The sequence below is a fragment of the Ambystoma mexicanum genome, chromosome 9 (genome assembly GCF_040938575.1).
Source record: "Ambystoma mexicanum isolate Mex_15411 chromosome 9, UKY_AmexF1_1, whole genome shotgun sequence".
Taxonomy (NCBI): domain Eukaryota; kingdom Metazoa; phylum Chordata; class Amphibia; order Caudata; family Ambystomatidae; genus Ambystoma; species Ambystoma mexicanum.
The window spans coordinates 1,029,672,351-1,029,688,962 of NC_090931.1; the positions used below are offsets into that span (position 1 = coordinate 1,029,672,351).

General features: G+C 46.6%; 1 protein-coding gene across 1 annotated transcript in view; it reads left to right on the forward strand.

The window, feature by feature from the left end:
* GRB14 (growth factor receptor bound protein 14) overlaps nucleotides 1-16,612 on the forward strand; it is a 1,091,974-nt gene that overhangs the window by 232,605 nt on the left and 842,757 nt on the right. The gene's annotated exons all lie outside the window — the stretch shown is intronic.

Below are 16,612 nucleotides of genomic sequence, written 5' to 3' on the forward strand. Positions count from 1 at the left end.
GCTGTGACCACCCCTGCTGGAACTGAAGACTCCCAACTGGGATATCATCGCTCCACAGCCCAGCCCCAGGACCCAGATGCCCACGCACACTTACTTCTGGGGTTGCCATGTCAGACACAACACCATCTGGCACCACTGGCAACCCCCAGCCAGAGAGGCAGAGGGCTACCAGCTTCAGTGCCAGTGAAGTTGGTATCCTGGTGGAGCAAGTCCTGGGGCAGTATGATGCCCTCTTTGGAAGTTTGCGCGCCGACAATGAAGGATGGAAGAGGATCTGGATGGACATCGTGACTGCCATCAATGAGGAGGGGGTGGCAGTCCGTGACATTCAATACGTCCGGAAGCGCTGGGAGGACTTCAAGTCCAGGACCCTCAACAAGGCCCGGCACCTCTTGAAGGCAGCAGATGCCAAGGGGTTCCGGGTCCGCCTAACCGACAACCAAATAAGGGTCCGGGAACATATACGCCCAGTGGTCCACCTCCAGGTCCTTGAGAGGCAGACCCGTCTGGAGTCGAGCAGTAAGTGTACATGTGTACTGATTGGACGCTGTGCATGTTGAGGTGTGGCAGGAGTGTGCAGGTTGTACATAGGTCTGTGTAGGGCCATGTATGCATGTGTATGTACAGGGAAATGAGCCTGCTGCATGTGAGTTCTCTCATGTGTGAGACACATCTATGTGTATGTCTTGGTAAGCTTGCTTGGCAAACGCAGGTGTGGGTGCACACATTTCTTTAATCCTGTGTATGTATTGTGGCATGGTTGTGGTGTCACACATGGATGCTGCTTCCACCTGCGTGTATCTGCACTATGTACACTTGCATGTGTGTGTATTTGACAAGTGTGCAACTGTGATACACCATGGATGCATGTGACACTGACATGTAGGAGGCTGATTGCCAGATGTGACATGGATGGGGATGTTATCACAGCGACAGGTGGTGGAGATGTACAGATGCATGTATGTCTGGTGGCGTGTGTGCATGTGTTCTGCACTCCCCGTGTTGCATGTGACATCAGGCTCACCTTCAGCAGCTCATGCTGTTGTTTGTGTATGGATGGTGCTGCCTGGTGCAACATTCCTGTTGATGTGCTCATGTGTGTGAGTTGAAATGACATGTGTGTTGGGGAGTGTGATGCCATGTTTGTTGTTTGACACTGCCACTCATGTACAACTGTAATGTGTGTATCAGACCATTGTACTGTGCCCTGATGCCTGTGTTCTATCTCTCCCTGTCTGCAGCGTCAACTGATGAAGAGGGCTGAGACGGTGCTGTGGAGCAAAGCGGCAGGGATCGCACCATCAGCCGGAGACGCAAGGCACAGCTCCCCTCCCAGGTTGTCATCTCGTCGGGGAGTGAGGAGTCTGGTGCCGCGTCCGTGGCCACAGCTGCCCAGGGTAGGTCCAAGAGGCAGAGGTTTGAGGTGGACTCCTCAGCAGCAGAAGGGGCAGATCAGACCTCACAGGGTCCGATGGAGGAAGATGGTAAGGAGTCATTCAGGTTGGTGGGGGCACACGCGGGGTCTGGAGGGGGGATTCCACTGGTGCTAGTGGTGCAGTCCAGTGGCAGGGACAGGAGGCAGCACAGGCCACTATGGAGGTGCCTGTGCATAATCCTGTCCCCGATCCTGTGACTGCATCATCCCGCACCAGCAGGGATGCCTACGTCCAGACCTGTTTTCAGGGAGGAAATGAGCGCACAACAACTGGCCTTCCTCTCCCTGCGGACGTGGCAATCCGGGACCGGGTTGAGCCTGTCTTGGCTGGGATGGCGTTGCATCAACGGGGCATGTGAGGTGACCTGCAGTGTTTTCGTGAAGACACTGCACGTCATCTCGGATGCCTCTTTGACCGCGTCGACCTACTGGAACGGATCACCAGGACTGGATTCCTCTGTCTGCTGGACCTTCTTCTGACCCCCTCCTCACCTGAACCCCCTATGCGCCAGTCATACTCCATGCCATCTTCCGGCCCATGTATCACCTGGGTACCCTGTGGAGCTGCCTCTGACCCAGCGGCCAGGCTGGTGGAGGGCACATCCCTGCCACAGTCGGGAGTCGGAGGTGCAGCAGGGGTGGCCACACCAACAACTGCACCCCAGCAGGAAGAGGACGTGCAGGCATCAAGAGCCAGGGCACAGGCACAGAAGCAGCAGGCTCAAGGTGGGAGCGATGATGGCTCGGGGCCATCAACATCAGAGGGGCAGGCATTGGCTGGAGGGCAGGAGGACCCTGGATTGGGAGTGTCTTCCATGTGGCAGCGGTTGGGCCAGCACATAGATGCGGAGTGGCTGCGGGCGGAAGAGGCACGGCTCACTATGGTCAGGGCAGAGAACTCCATGCACAGAGCGCTGAGGCGGGCCGAGTGCCTTGAGGCAATTCACAGGGAGTTGGAGTTGGACATAGCGTCATCCCTGCGAAACCTCGGGGCCATGGAACAGGCCCGCCTCCAGGACATAGAACAGGAGTTCGATGATGCTCTGGCCCGGGAAATCGGCAAGTGAGCTGTAGGACTTGCCTGCCGCCATTGTATATAGTTAGTTAGTGTTAGGTTTCATTTATGTTTTTCTTTCATTTGGGGCACTTGGACTATGCCCCACCTTTTTGTAGATAGTTCTACATTAGGTAGTTTTTTTTGTAGGTTTCATTTCAATGGTTTGGCTGGATTTGTCATTTGTATATAGTTGAACAGTGGATTTATCGCCATTTTTATTTTATTTTTCACCATGGAGCAATGGATTTTAGTTATTTCTTTCCGTTTGGATTTGCTTTGCTGGACGGTGACTTTGGACACATTTTCATTCACTTCATTTTGTGTTGAATACATTTTTGTTTCATACTTCAATGTGTGGTATTCTCTCATTGGTTTCATGCATGTCACGATGTGGGTTTTCACATTCACTGGCACCCATTGTGTGTGTGTGACGGACATGTGTTGATGTACATAGATGTCATTTGGGTTGTTTCATGTAATGGGCATTTCAATGTGGGGTGGATGTAATACTTGGTTGGTTCTTTGGGCAGGGATGGTGTGTGTTGGGATTTTGGTGGCCATGAGTGCCGTAATTGTGGATCATGATGACGTGTTGGGGGGGACATGAGTTGGGGCCTGCTGGCAGGTGCCTGTCACTGCTGGGTGGGTGGGGGTGCAGGGGGACATGAGTCGGGGCCTGCTGGCAGGTGCCTCTCACTGCTGGGTGGGTGGGCGTGCAGGGGGACATGAGTCGGGGCCTGCTGGCAGGCGCCTGTCACTGTTGGGTGGGTGGAGGATCAGGGGGACATGAGTCAGGGCCTGCTGGCAGGTGCCCGTCACTGCCGGGTGGTTGGGGGTGCAGGGGGACATGGGTCGGGGCCTGCTGGCAGGTGCCTGTCACTGCCGGGTGGGTGGGGGTGCAGGGGGACATGAGTCGGGGCCTGCTGGCAGGTGCCTGTCACTGCCGGGTGGGTGGGGGTGTAGGGGGACATGAGTCAGTGCTCACTGGTGCATGGTGACATGTGGGCTGGCTGGGGGCTTGCCCAGGGTGGATGGGCTACCTGCGGGCATTCCCGAGGTAGATGGGCTGTCTGCGGGGCATGGCCTGGGGTGCAGGGTAGTCCCCTTTGGTGTGGGCTGCCTGCAGGGCCTGGGGAGGGGGGAGAGGGCACACCTGGGAGGTCCCAAACTGCCAATCCGCATGTGATACTTCCTGTGCATCCCCAAGATACATGTACCCCACTCGCACAAGGCCTGTCTCATGTGATACTCCCTGTGCACCCCTCATAATACATGTACCCCGCTCACCCAAGACCTATTGCATGTGATACTCCCCACACACCCCTCAGAATACACGTACCCCGCTTGCACAAGCCCTATCATGTGTGATACTCCCCGCGCAACCCTCAGAATACACGTACCCTGCTGGCACAAGCCCTATCGTGGGTGATACTCCCCGCACACCCCTCAGAACTCACGTACTCCGCTCGCACAAGGCCTATCGCGTGTGATACTCCCTGCGCACCCCTCAGAATACACGTACTCCACTCGCACAAGCCCTATCGCATGTGATACTCCCCTCGCACCCCTCAGAATACACATACCCCGCTCGACAAGGCCTATCGCGTGTGATACTCCCCACGCACCCCTCAGAAGACACGTATCACGCTCGCATAAGGTCTATCACATGTGGTGCTCCCTGTGCACCCCTCAGAATACACGTACCCTGCTCGCACAAGCCCTATCGCGTGTGATACTCCCCGCGCACCCCTCAGAATACATATACCACGCTTGCACAAGCCCTATCGCGTGTGAAACTTCCTGCACACCTCCCAAATTCACTGTCCCTGTGAACTGGTGGAGGGTTAGCACGGCCCTTTGCGCTGAATTGGGGATTTCAATGCCTTATACTTGTGCAAGGGGCGTTCTTGGGGGCGTAACTGGCGCTGCGGGATGTTCTTTGCACCAGCGCTCAAAATGGCTTTGATATTCCATGAATACGCAGTGCGCCAGAATGCTGTTTAGTGCACACGGTTGGCGCACGCTGGCGCACGCTACCTCTTTGCGCTTCTTGCATGCGCTGCCTCTGCGCTGAAATCTATGAATTAGCTTGAAGATGGTGGTTGTTTGCATTTCTAAAAAAAAACAGTTTTGTGTAAATCCCCAAGATATGGCTATCTATTTTTTAGAAGGGACACCCCTTTCTCTGAATAACCCAAAACCATGCATGGGAAGCGTGTCAACCCTTTGTGCCCCAGTTGTTTTGGACCTGGTCCAAATCTGTACAGCAGTTTGGGTTCTGCGCTTTGACAAAAATTGACCTTGCTTGTCTATGGGAAAATGAATTGGAGCAAGGCTGCACTTTTGGATCTTTTTTGTTTTTTTATGCTTAATACCCTTTCTTTTTAACAAATCTTCATGAAACTTTGCTCTCTGGGGGTCTGCCGGTTTTTAATCACTTTCGAAATTTGGGCCAAAACCATTCCTCAAATCAAAAGTTATTAACAATAGAATTGTGTTGGGTTCTAATGGTAGTCTGACTCACCATAATTGTAGGGCGGCTATCGGCACCCTATAAGATATATATGCAACCTATGAGAATTGTTCATAGAAGTCAATGATAGAAATTAGAAACTACGGATAAAAGTGGTCTGTCATCACAGTCTTCAACTGGAGGAGGTAAGAATGAAGCAGTTCTGTAAACCAGTCAATGGAGTATGAACAATCCTACATGGATGTAGTATTATCAGCGAGAAACACTTTTGAACAATGTTTTTTTTTGGTAAGAGAGCTTTATTTTTTAATTTGTTTGCAGAATTCTTAATATTGTTAACTGTTTTCATGGAGGATAATTGTTAACAGATTAGGTTGTTGATTTGTTTTGTTTTAATTCTGATTGAATATTTGGACAAATAGAGAAAGAGAATGATTATTCTGAAACAGGTTATGGAACAACAGGTTGATGCTTGATTAAATTAATGTACACACAATCTAATAAATACATTAAGGAATTGGAACTTCTCTCTGTAAATGAGCTATGCAATACAAAGGGTTCAATCAGGACCCAAAAGAAATTGCTATTAATTTGGATTGTTTGGTAACATGAACCAGGTGGTATCTGAATAGCACCCACCCAAGAATTTTTTTAAAATTGATTGGGGCAAGGGAATTTTTGCTAATTATAATAAAATAGTGAGTGCCTCAAGTCACTCTGAATGGTGCAAGTCTTCTACAAGGAGAAACCCTTGTATATATTTTGTTGATCTTTTTAGACGCAGAGAAGGCCTTTGATAGGGTGAATTGTGGCTTCCTGAATTATACACTGTCGAAATTAGGTTTTGGTCCTCTCTTTCTTAAGGCCATTCAGGCACTTCAGAATGGCATATAGGTAAGGGTGTGGGTGAATCGGGGGTTCTCTATGTCGTTTCCGTTGTTTAGGGGCACACGCCAGGGTTGCCCTTTGTCGCCGCTCTTGTTTAATTTAGTATTGGAGCCCTTGTTAGCTTATACTCGTCAGATGGGGTGTATCAGAGGGTTTCCTGTTGGGGACGTGGAGATTAAAGCTCTGGATTATGCGGACGATGTTGTGGTCATTTTGGATGATCCTGTAGAGGGGGGCCATGCCTTGAAGGAGGTCTTTGAGGAAGTAGGTAAGCTATCTGGGTATCGGATCAATTGGGATAAATCGGTGGTGTTTCCGGTGGGGGCTTCGCAGGGATGTAAGAACCTGTTAGGGTGGCATTGTAAATGGGAATATTCTTGTGTGAAATATTTGGGTATCTATATCACTCATGATTTCAGAAGGCTGGTGAATTTTAATGTGGATAAAATCATTGAAGTGCTTAGACGGGATATTATGAGATGGGGACGTATCAATCTGACTCTTTGGGGTAGAGTTAATTCTATCAAAATGGTTTTGCTTCCGAAGGTTTTGTATGTTGTTCAATCTCTACCTGTGCATTTTACTAAGGGGGGTTTGCACGTATAGACAGGTTGTTTCAAGATTTTTTTGTGGGGATTTGGGAAGAGGGCCAAGATTCCCAGGTATATTATGGTCCGGAAAGTTAAAGATGGGGGTTTTGGGTACCCGGTGTTGAAAAATTATGGTAGTGGCTTTTTGTTAAAGAAAGTGTCTGATTATGCTGGTGAAGTTCTGAACAGTGTGCCGTGGTGGGTGCAAATTGAGAGACAGCGGTTTTTGCCTTCGGAAAATTGCCTAGGAAGGTGCAGTGTTTGAAGTCAGTCTTCGCCACTAAAGAAGCTTTGTCATCATGGATAGTGGGAACTGGGCAAGGTCTTTATCTTTATGAAGCAGCTTCTCTTTGGCTTAATCCTGGTCTGCAGTTAAATGGTAAGGTACTAAATTGGAAGAGTTGGGTTCAGAGGGGTGTTTTGACTGTTGGTGATGTTTGGGGTCATGCGGGGGTTGAGCCTTTTGCAAGTTTAATTGAGAAATTTGGGTTGAGGAACAGAGAATTAAGGAGGTATAATATTTTAGTGACTCTGCTATCAGAACAGAGACACATGTGCGCTCCATTTCTGAAGGTACCGGAGAATTTTAATGTTTTGGAAATTGGATTCCAAAAGGTATCCACTGTTATGCAGTTTATGCAACCAGAGGGGAAATGGTTGGATTCGTGGGACAAGCTGAGGTTGTCGTGGACGGAGGAGTTAGGCAGAGAACTTACGCCGAGAGAATGGGAAAAGATTTGGAGAGTGCCATCGACTGCCAAAGTAGATTTGCAGTTGCGCTACATACATCAAAGAATTTTGGGTGGAATATGTTGGACCCCAGTACGTATGTGTAAATTGGGGTTAGCTGGTGATGATCGGTGTTGGGGTTGTGGGAAAGATCAAGGTTCTTTGATACATATGTTGTGGTATTGTGAACGAGTGGTGAGTTTTTGGAAAGAGGTTATTGACAGGGTTGATCAAATCTGGGACATTATTTATCCACGCAATCCCTTAGCGGTCATCTTATTATTGTACAGGGGTGGACGGAACGTGAGTTGGGTGATGTTGTGTGGGGTAATCAAAGCATTGTTGGTGGCGGCTAAACAGGTGTTGCGGGTCTGGAAGACGCGGAAGAAACCGGTGGAGGAATGGATTTTGGATGTTAAGGTTTTGTCCAGCTTTGAGAAAACAATGTTTTGTAAACAAAGCAAGGAAACTCTTTATGAGGAAATGTGGGGGGACTTTCTTGACCTTTATGGGTGATGCTAAATTGATTTTTGGAGTGGAGTGCGTTAGTTTATTACCATTCTTACCATTTATATATGTGTGGGGGGGCTTGTGTTGTTTGTGTGGCTGTTTTGTGTGTTGTCATTTGTTTGATGCATCTGGATTTGTTAAGGTCAGTGTGATGTTTTATCTATGAAATACAGATTTATGGTTTGTACTTCAATTATATTTTGTTTTCCAATGTTATGAATTTGCAATTCAATGGCCTGGGATGTTCATTCTGTTGTTTATTGTAATTTGCTGAAAATGTGAAATAAAGAGTTTAAAAAAAAATAAAAATAAAAATATTAGACACCCTTGTATATGGCAGCCAACGTCATAATACCCATTTCACCAGACAGAGAGATTCCATTAGCTCCAGCCATGCATCCCAGCGACCCAGATTTCAGGCTCCTCACCACATAGTTTACAAACGAACAAAGCCTTTCTAAAACCAAGCCACAAAGCACGGCTCAGGTTTCAATGTTACCACTGATCTCCTTTTTTTCAACTGCAATTCCTTTAGCTCCCATATTTTACCCACATCAGCTGCCTTCCCTTCTTGGAAACATGCATACATTGAACTGATTCTTGTTCATTTTCTGAACTGTGTTCAGTCTTTGTGTGTGATTGCCATATAAATACAAGCCATTTAGTCACAAAGCGGACTACATGAACAGCTGGCCATACGAACTGTGAATATATGCACACAGCACCGTTATGCATGAACGCGGCAGCTAGGATGACTGGAGCCCTACGCCAGAGTTCTTCTTTTTCTTCTCTTTCTAAATACACCAACACTAGAAGACAGATATCTATAATCCACACTATCTGTCTCCAACACACCACCTATCCAACACAGCTCCTAACAGCTCTGGCAAGACAGCTACCCGCTATACCTCAACTACGTCTAGGAAAAGCGTCTCACCCAATAGAGGTGAGTTTCTTTAACCACTTCCAATGGTAAGGGGCACTCTTAGACCCCGACCCATCCACGCCCTGTGTAGCCCATGGGGAGATGTTCACACTGGCTTTGTTTTTAGAGATAAGAAAAGCATACTTTATTATTTATTTTTTTATTTGCATTTATAAACATGTAGCCATATCAAGTCGCTTTTTAATGTCAGCGATACATAATGTAATATTCATGGCCCAAGGAAATAAAATAGAAAAACAAATAAACAATAAACAACAACAAACAACAAACAGTGGCTGTCTTGTGTGGTATAATGTTTTAGCCATTTGTAGGTTTGTGGGAGCATAAGTGTATGCTACCTCAATCCGCCTTGGGGATGTCTGTCGGGGGTACAGTTCCAGGACCCCCTTGTGTCCTGCTATTCCAGGCTTTACGGTGCAGTGATGCTCTGTTCAGGGGGGCATGTCGTCCGCTGGCAGAAACATGTCTCTGATTAATGCCTTCCATGCATCAAATGTGACATTTATGTCCTCCTCAGTCCCAGTGATTCCTGCGCTCCAAGCTGCGGTCTCGGCGGTCAAACACCTTTCCAGTTCTTTGATCCATTTATCGTACTGGGGGCCCCCAGGTGTTTTCCAAGCCATTGAAATCGCTCTCTTTGCCAGTATGCACACCATGTCCATTAATTTCACAATGTGCTTGTGCTTGCTCAGTCTGGGATATTTGCCCAAGAGGCATTCTTTCGGAGACCAGACGTACCTAGTAATCCCTGCCGCAGAACCTCTGCACCCTGAGGCACCCCCAAAACATGTGTAGCGTTGCAAGTGTTGCACTAGGGGCACGTCGACCTTACCTTTTTATTAAAGCCTGCCACTCTCATGGGGGTCATTTATGTCATATATAGTACATTTAGCTGTATTAGTTTAAATCTGGCATTTCTGGATACCTCTTTAGGATATGCAAGCACTCTCTCCCACTCCCTCTCAGTGATTGTGGTTGTTAAGTCTTTTTCCCATTTTTCTTCTAGCTCAGCACTGCAAGGATTGGGTCTGGCTGCTAGCTGGCCATACAACCGAGACACAGGTCTCCAACCATCGCCTAGAGCATACATCTCTTTCAGCAGGGGATTTGTCTCCGGTTCTTCCGGCCAGCCATCCCATTTCTCTCTGGCTTTGTGCTTAACCCGTTGGTACCATAGAAATGGGCCCTTTGATAGCCCTTCCTTTGCTTGCACTGATTCAAAGTCCCTGAAGGTGCCTTCCTCAAACATGTCCCCCCAAGTATATAGGCCCACCCTCTCCCAGTGTCTCGTTATAGGGAGGTTAGCTAGTGCCTTGCAAGTATCCGCTAGCATCTGGATATCCTGTGCATACGGGTGTTGTAGGTGCAATTTTGATTTGGCCCTCCTCCATACCTGTCTGCCCACCATCACTATTGCCGGAGTTTGCCTTGAGTCATCTTTGGGGCTCCATAGTATCTCTTTCTGTTGTTTCGGGGCAATTAACCGCATATAAAAGACTAGATTCTGTTGTGGCATCATCCAACAGCCACCTGGTTGCATTGCTGAGCTGTGCCACCAGGTAGTACCCCTCCAAATCTGGGAGTTGTATACCCCCTTCCTTGTACGGTAATGTGAGGATGTCCAGAGATAGCCTGTGGCGGACTGCCCCCATAAGAACTGTTTAAGTAGTGCATCCAGTTTTCTGAAGAATGGTGGTTTAATGTAGTGGCATATATTTTGGAAATAGTATAAAAAACTTGGTAGAACGATCATCTTGACAATGGCCCCTCTGCCTATCATTGATAGGGGAAGTGTAGATCAATATTTCATTGAGTTACATACTCCCTTGATTACAACCACTGTATTACGCTCATGCATGAGTTCAGGGGTGTGTTTAATGGTGACCCCCAAGTACCTAAACCCTTCAGTTTGCTACCTAATTCCCACACTCGGCAAGTTTAGCATGCCTGTCTCAATTAATTTTGCCAGTGGGGATGTGCATGACTTTTGCCTGCTGAACTTTATCCCTGAGAATTTAGCATAATTTTCAAGTACCTCCAGGATTATTGGGGCATTTAGGTGAGGGCCCCTCAGATATAGGAGAACGTCATCAGCATAGAGTGATATTATGCTGTGTTGTCCCCCTACTCGTTTCCCTGCATCATAGAATTGCTTCCTGAGGTATATTGTTATCGGTTCCAGCCCCAGTATATATAACATCGGTGATAGCGGGCAGCTCTCTATGGCACCCTTCATAATTGCCCAAGCCTTCGATACCATTTTACCAGTCTTCACCCTAGCTTTTGGAGCATTATATAGCACTTTAACCCATCTAACAAAACCCTCCCCGAATCCGAATTCCCGCAGAACTTCTATTAGCCATTCCCAGTAAATGGAGTTGAATGCTTTAATAGCATCTAACGACAGTATTGCCATGGGGAACTCGCACCCTTGTGTCTGTTCCATAATGTGTTGGAGGCGGCACAAGTTGGCTGTAGTGTTGCGACCTGGAACAAAGCCATTCTGATCTTCATGCACCAGGCTCCCTACCACTTTGGCCAGGCGCTTGGTGGCCATTATGGTGGTCAATATTTTGCTGTTGTAGTTCAGCATCGCCAAAGGGTGATACGAGTCGCAGTCTACAGGGCATTTGTTCAGTTTTAGTATCAGTACTATTAGCGTTTCATTCATAGACTTTGGTAGCGTCCCTGTTGTGTATGCCTCTTTGAAAACTTCATGTAATATTGGGGTCAGGATGGCCTCATAGGTTTTGTAGAACTCTAGTGGGAGTCCATCGCTTCCCGGGGTTTTGCTTGTTGATAATGATCTGATTGCCTCAGTCACATTTTCTGCTGTGATCTCGTCTAGTGCTTCCCTTTGTGTTGTGGTTAGCTTGGGGAGTTCTATCTCTTCAAGGGCGTCTCGTATATCTATTTCTGTCACCAGGTTATCATGGGCATATAGGTTGGAGTTGTTGGGTGTCCTGACCCACGTTTGAGCTATTATGCTGCAACATTTGGTGCTGTGGGCTTAGAAAATCCAAGATGGCCAAAAAGCCCCCATGTGCGCCAGAATCCAGGAGAACCACGCAGTTTGTGCGCACACCAAGATGGTCACCCAAGGTGCCACCCATTTTTGCCTATGTTGTGAGCACAGAAGGGCACAGAGCCTAAAACCATTGTAAAAGGGGCAATGCTGATTGCCAAAAGCAACCCATAACTGTTGGGAATTCGTTTTCTTCAGGTCAAACATGGCTAATTTATGGGCACAAAATTATTTTACTGCAGAACTACACCAATGCCATTTGTTGAACCTGGACAATATACTTCCATGTAATAGCTCTTGTTTGAAATGCTTGAATTCAAGACTGATCCAAAAAAATGCATGCAGTACCCGCTTTTGACTGAGGGCGGCGCTAGCGGTCTAAACTCTGACAGGGAAACTGCATGTCAGGAGTTGCAGGAGAGGCCTTTACATCAAAGGGTGGGAGTTAATTAAAATCTTAACCACATGCTGTTCCCAGAAGACAATCTGATTTAATTAACAGGCCAAAGGCTGGGAAACCTCTCACCTCCAGAGATTCACACCAGGAGTCAGAATCTCACATGACCTCTTGATTGATAGAAGGCAGACTGGCTGGCAGCCTCCTGGAGACCACACAATAGGCTCTTGCACTTGAATAGAATATGCTGATGTTGACTGTTGACTGTACACAAAGAGCTCCCAGCAGAAGACACATGTGATCACTGACCCACCCAAGTCTTGAAGGCGGACTCCAACACTCTGAGAACTGAATTGAAAGCAAAATATATATTTTACAGAAACACTGATAACTCTTTGTAATCAGATGACAGGAATGTATAACTTTGAGAGCCTTAATTTAAAAAATGTACCTTCCATTCAAGCCCAAACTCCAATTTGTGTGATGTTCTGGGGTAAAACCCCGCTATTTATGGATACTACAGACTCTGTGTTTAAGCTAGAGACATGGGAATTTACTGGAGTATGTATGGACAGGCCGTGTATATGTGTATAATTTTTAATGAAAAACCAATATTGCAAAACCAGTTAAAAAACGCAAAATGTTGCCGTTTCTGAATGCAAGCTCTTAGAAACATCAGAGTTTGAACAGAGTATACCTCATGTGATATGTGATGGGTGCATGTAATTTTAAACAACTGTGTACCTGTGCAAATATGTATTTGGGTCAAATATAGATTTGTGTGCAATTTGACATGGGAGTATCCTTTCTGCAGACCATAAAACAGTATCACCATGACACACATTTCCTTCCCCCAATCAAAGCAGTGCGGAAAGCTTGACCAATGACAAGTAGAGAGGGGCAGGCTTAGCTAGGCCTAGGCACACACCCACTTTCAAAACACATAAAAAGAGACTGCTGGGACAGGTAGAGAGATTCAATTCCATTTGCTGCGGAGCATGCTGACCGACGACTTCACATCCAGAGATCCTACACTTAGACTTCCAAGCTAAACAGAGACTACAGAACTTTGAACCAAGAAGGCCCACTGCAAGCAAAAGTATTTGTCAGCAGGCCCAAAAATCATTTGCAGACTATTCACAGCCGGACCCAGGTGTTGATTCTGGCTTGAAACCCTGTGCCAGAAAGATCCAGAAGCAGTGCTGTACCCAGAGAAAGCAGAGCAGTATCCAGAACCAGAGGACAGAGATCCAGAGTGACCCAGACCGCTGTTAGCAGAACCAGAGAGCTGACCCAGATCACTGTGAAGTGCCGAGACCAGAACCGGAGTCCAGTCCAAAACTTGACCAGATCCGTGGCGAAGCCTATTTCAAAAATATATTGTGAGTACCTAGCAGAACTGTGCAGAACCAATCTCTTAGTTAAAATAATCTAATCCAAACTATTTTAATCTAACCAGAACTGCCTCCTAACTGTCACCTGTCATTTTCTAGCTGCAAGCTGTAACCTGTAACCTGTCGCTTTGAACTTTTAAAATTTCAAATCTGAAAAACAACCTTCACAAAATCGTCCATAACTCCGTAACCGTTTGGGCCGTTAGGAACTTGATTTAACTTTCCTCTGAAAGCTTAGAATCTCAGCTTTTCAACGAACCTAGAACCGACTTGCTATTCCTTATACTTTTGCCGTATTCGTGATTCACGCATTCGCGAATTTTGCCACGATTTGCGATTTGGCCCGATTTCTTTACTTGTAAAAAGATAGCTGCTTTTGCCCTAACTGCTCAAATTTCGTTTGCCTCTTAAGAACCATCCCTGAATCATTGCTAGAGTGAGCCTGAACTCATATTAACTAGATACCACTCACCCTGAACCTCCTGAAGGGAATTAAAAACATTTTCAGCATATTTCTCACTGCATTGTCACCATATTCAAAGCATTTTGCCTGTGTTTCAAAACTCCTATTGTTGTATAAGCTGCTGAGGGGGAATTGAACTGAATTCTATTTGATTGCATTTCTAAGAACTGTGTGCTCTCCTCTTCATTTCCTTACATTGCATAAGGGGGGGGGAGTGGATTGCCAGAGAAAAGTGTTTCCATTGTTTTGTTGAAATCATATTGAGTAATTTCTGTATTGCATTTTCATTCAACATTGCATCCATCTGAAACTAGATAAAGCATTCTCTACCACCTTATTCTTCTGCTCCTATTCCCAAGCGTGCTACCTCATCCTTTATTCTACTCCTGGGTAATCAAATCAGTTTATTAGTAGAACATTACCCATTGTTGTTAACTGCTCATGTTCTGAAGTGTGATATTAATTATTAATTTATTATAAAGTGTGACATATATATATTGTTTACATTCTCAAATAAACCGTTTAAACTTGCAAAACAGAACTACTTCTTGGCTCAGTGGAGTCAGGGGGGTTCCAAGAGAGGGGTGTTATATAGGGGTAGTCATCCAGAACTCATGAACTGGACATAAAGATATATCAATAAGGGTTTCCATTCAGTATCCCAGACTAGGCATTGACTTAGCTGTAGTGCTGGATTGAATCCTCTTACAGAGTAGAAGGCCGCAAAAGTGTCATTGACCAAAAGTTGGGTCCTATGTGTTACTCCTTCCCCGTCTTTAAGTTCAGTGGGTATGGATCAGGGGTGTTCCTTTTTACATAACCAAGATAATAATTTGTGCGGTTTGTCTGCTTCCTTGTGAGCCCTCTCTGTGTATGTCACATAATCAAATTTGGATAGCCACCCCCACGCCTCTTGGCAACTGTTCCTGGCCTCCCCTAGTTTGGCTTCATCTGCTCTGGTGCCCTGAGTGTTGGTTTCCGGCTGCTTTATTTCCTCTTCATTGGCCTCTAATTCCCTGTTTAGTGTTCTCTGCATACCACCTGCACTTGTGATTGTTTACCCCAGGTCACCACCTTCAGTGTCTTCCAGAGCGTGCTCCAGTGTTCCAAATTCTTCAAGTTTATTCCCCAATGCAATCCTGAATATTTGGTCTGTGAGTGTCCCCAGAGGCATTCTCCAAATCAATGTGGGGGGTCTAGGGCCCTTGATTGTCCAGTGGATGAGTAGAGGTGAGTGGTCCGATATGATCCAGCCCAGATATTGGGCAGAGTCTATTTGTGGGAGTAGGTCTCCGTCTATAAAGAGGTAATCTATCCTAGTGTATAGGTTGTGGGGGGAGGAGTAATACGAGTAGCATCTGTCTGTGGGGTGGAGATCACACCAGGCATCAACCAGGCCCGAGTGGTCTAGCTTTGTGTTAAGCTTCTGATGGATTGTTCAGTTGATATTGTGGTGGTTCAGATCTATCCAGGACCATATCCCTTATGCAATTGAAATCCCCTCCATATAAAAAAAGCCTTCCCGATGGGGTGCTATTCAGGTACATAGTGTTTTGAGGTGCACAGGTATGCCTTGGTTAGGAAAGTAGGAGTTCACTATGCAGATTTTGGTTTGCTCAATGACTCCCCACATTAGTGAGTATCTGCGCTCTTTGTCTGACTCATTTCCCATCAGTTGGAAGGGCACCTTAGGGCTCACCCACTTAAACACCCCTCTGGCATATTTAGAGTAGGAGGAACCGTGTCCCTGTCCGCCCATTGTTCTTTCAATTTGGCCGCGGCCACGTGAGATGTGTTTCCTGAACCGTTCCTATTGAGACCTTCTTCCTTTGCAAGAAGGATTTAATCCAGTTCTTCCTGAGGTATGAGCCCATCCCCCTTACGTTCCATGTCATTATTTCAAGTTGCACTGACATGATGGTTTTTATCCGCTCCTCTAGTCCGCCCCCCATTCCCATCTCCTTGTGCCCAACTGTAAAGGTACAGAGCCCTCAAGACCAGTTTGTGTTTCTCCCCCATTATCGTGAAATGAAAACATTTAGCACCCACTGTACCTTGGTCGTTTAGGATGAAGGCAGCCCAGCCTTTAAAACAGTGAACATAAACTGAACATGAGCGCCCAGCAGCTGCGTCACCGCTGCAGCACTCAGGCGCCCTCGCACTGTCAGTTCCCATTTTGGGTTTCGAGCGCAAGTGTTCTCATGCTAGCAACAGGCTAACACTAATCATTCCGTGGGTGAGGTCTTTGAGCCCGGTTGGGGAGATCGATCCCAGACCCCCACCATTCAGGTATAAAGTAGCGTTCAAGTGAATTTTCCTATTGGTACTTCGCTCATTCGTTGGTGTTTGGGAAAAAACGTTTTAACACTGCACATCCATTCTCTTGGCTACATTGAGTTTGATCAAGTGGTTTTCTCGGCCCCATCAGCTAGGTTGATAAGAAAAGCATACTTCATATATACTTTTCCACTCTCTTGGGATAAGGAAGGATGCATTTTGCACCTACCTCCATCAATTAAGACTGGGTCGCCCTCTACCTACACCAGTACAGGTAATTACCAACCTATCAAGGTGTATTACTTGAATATGGAGCCCGACTGCACTTTAGAAATTATACCTCATACCAGTTTTCTTATTTTGTCTGATAGGGGAAGGAAACTAAGAAATCCGCCCTTGGGATTGTAACGTGTCTATACGCCTGCACA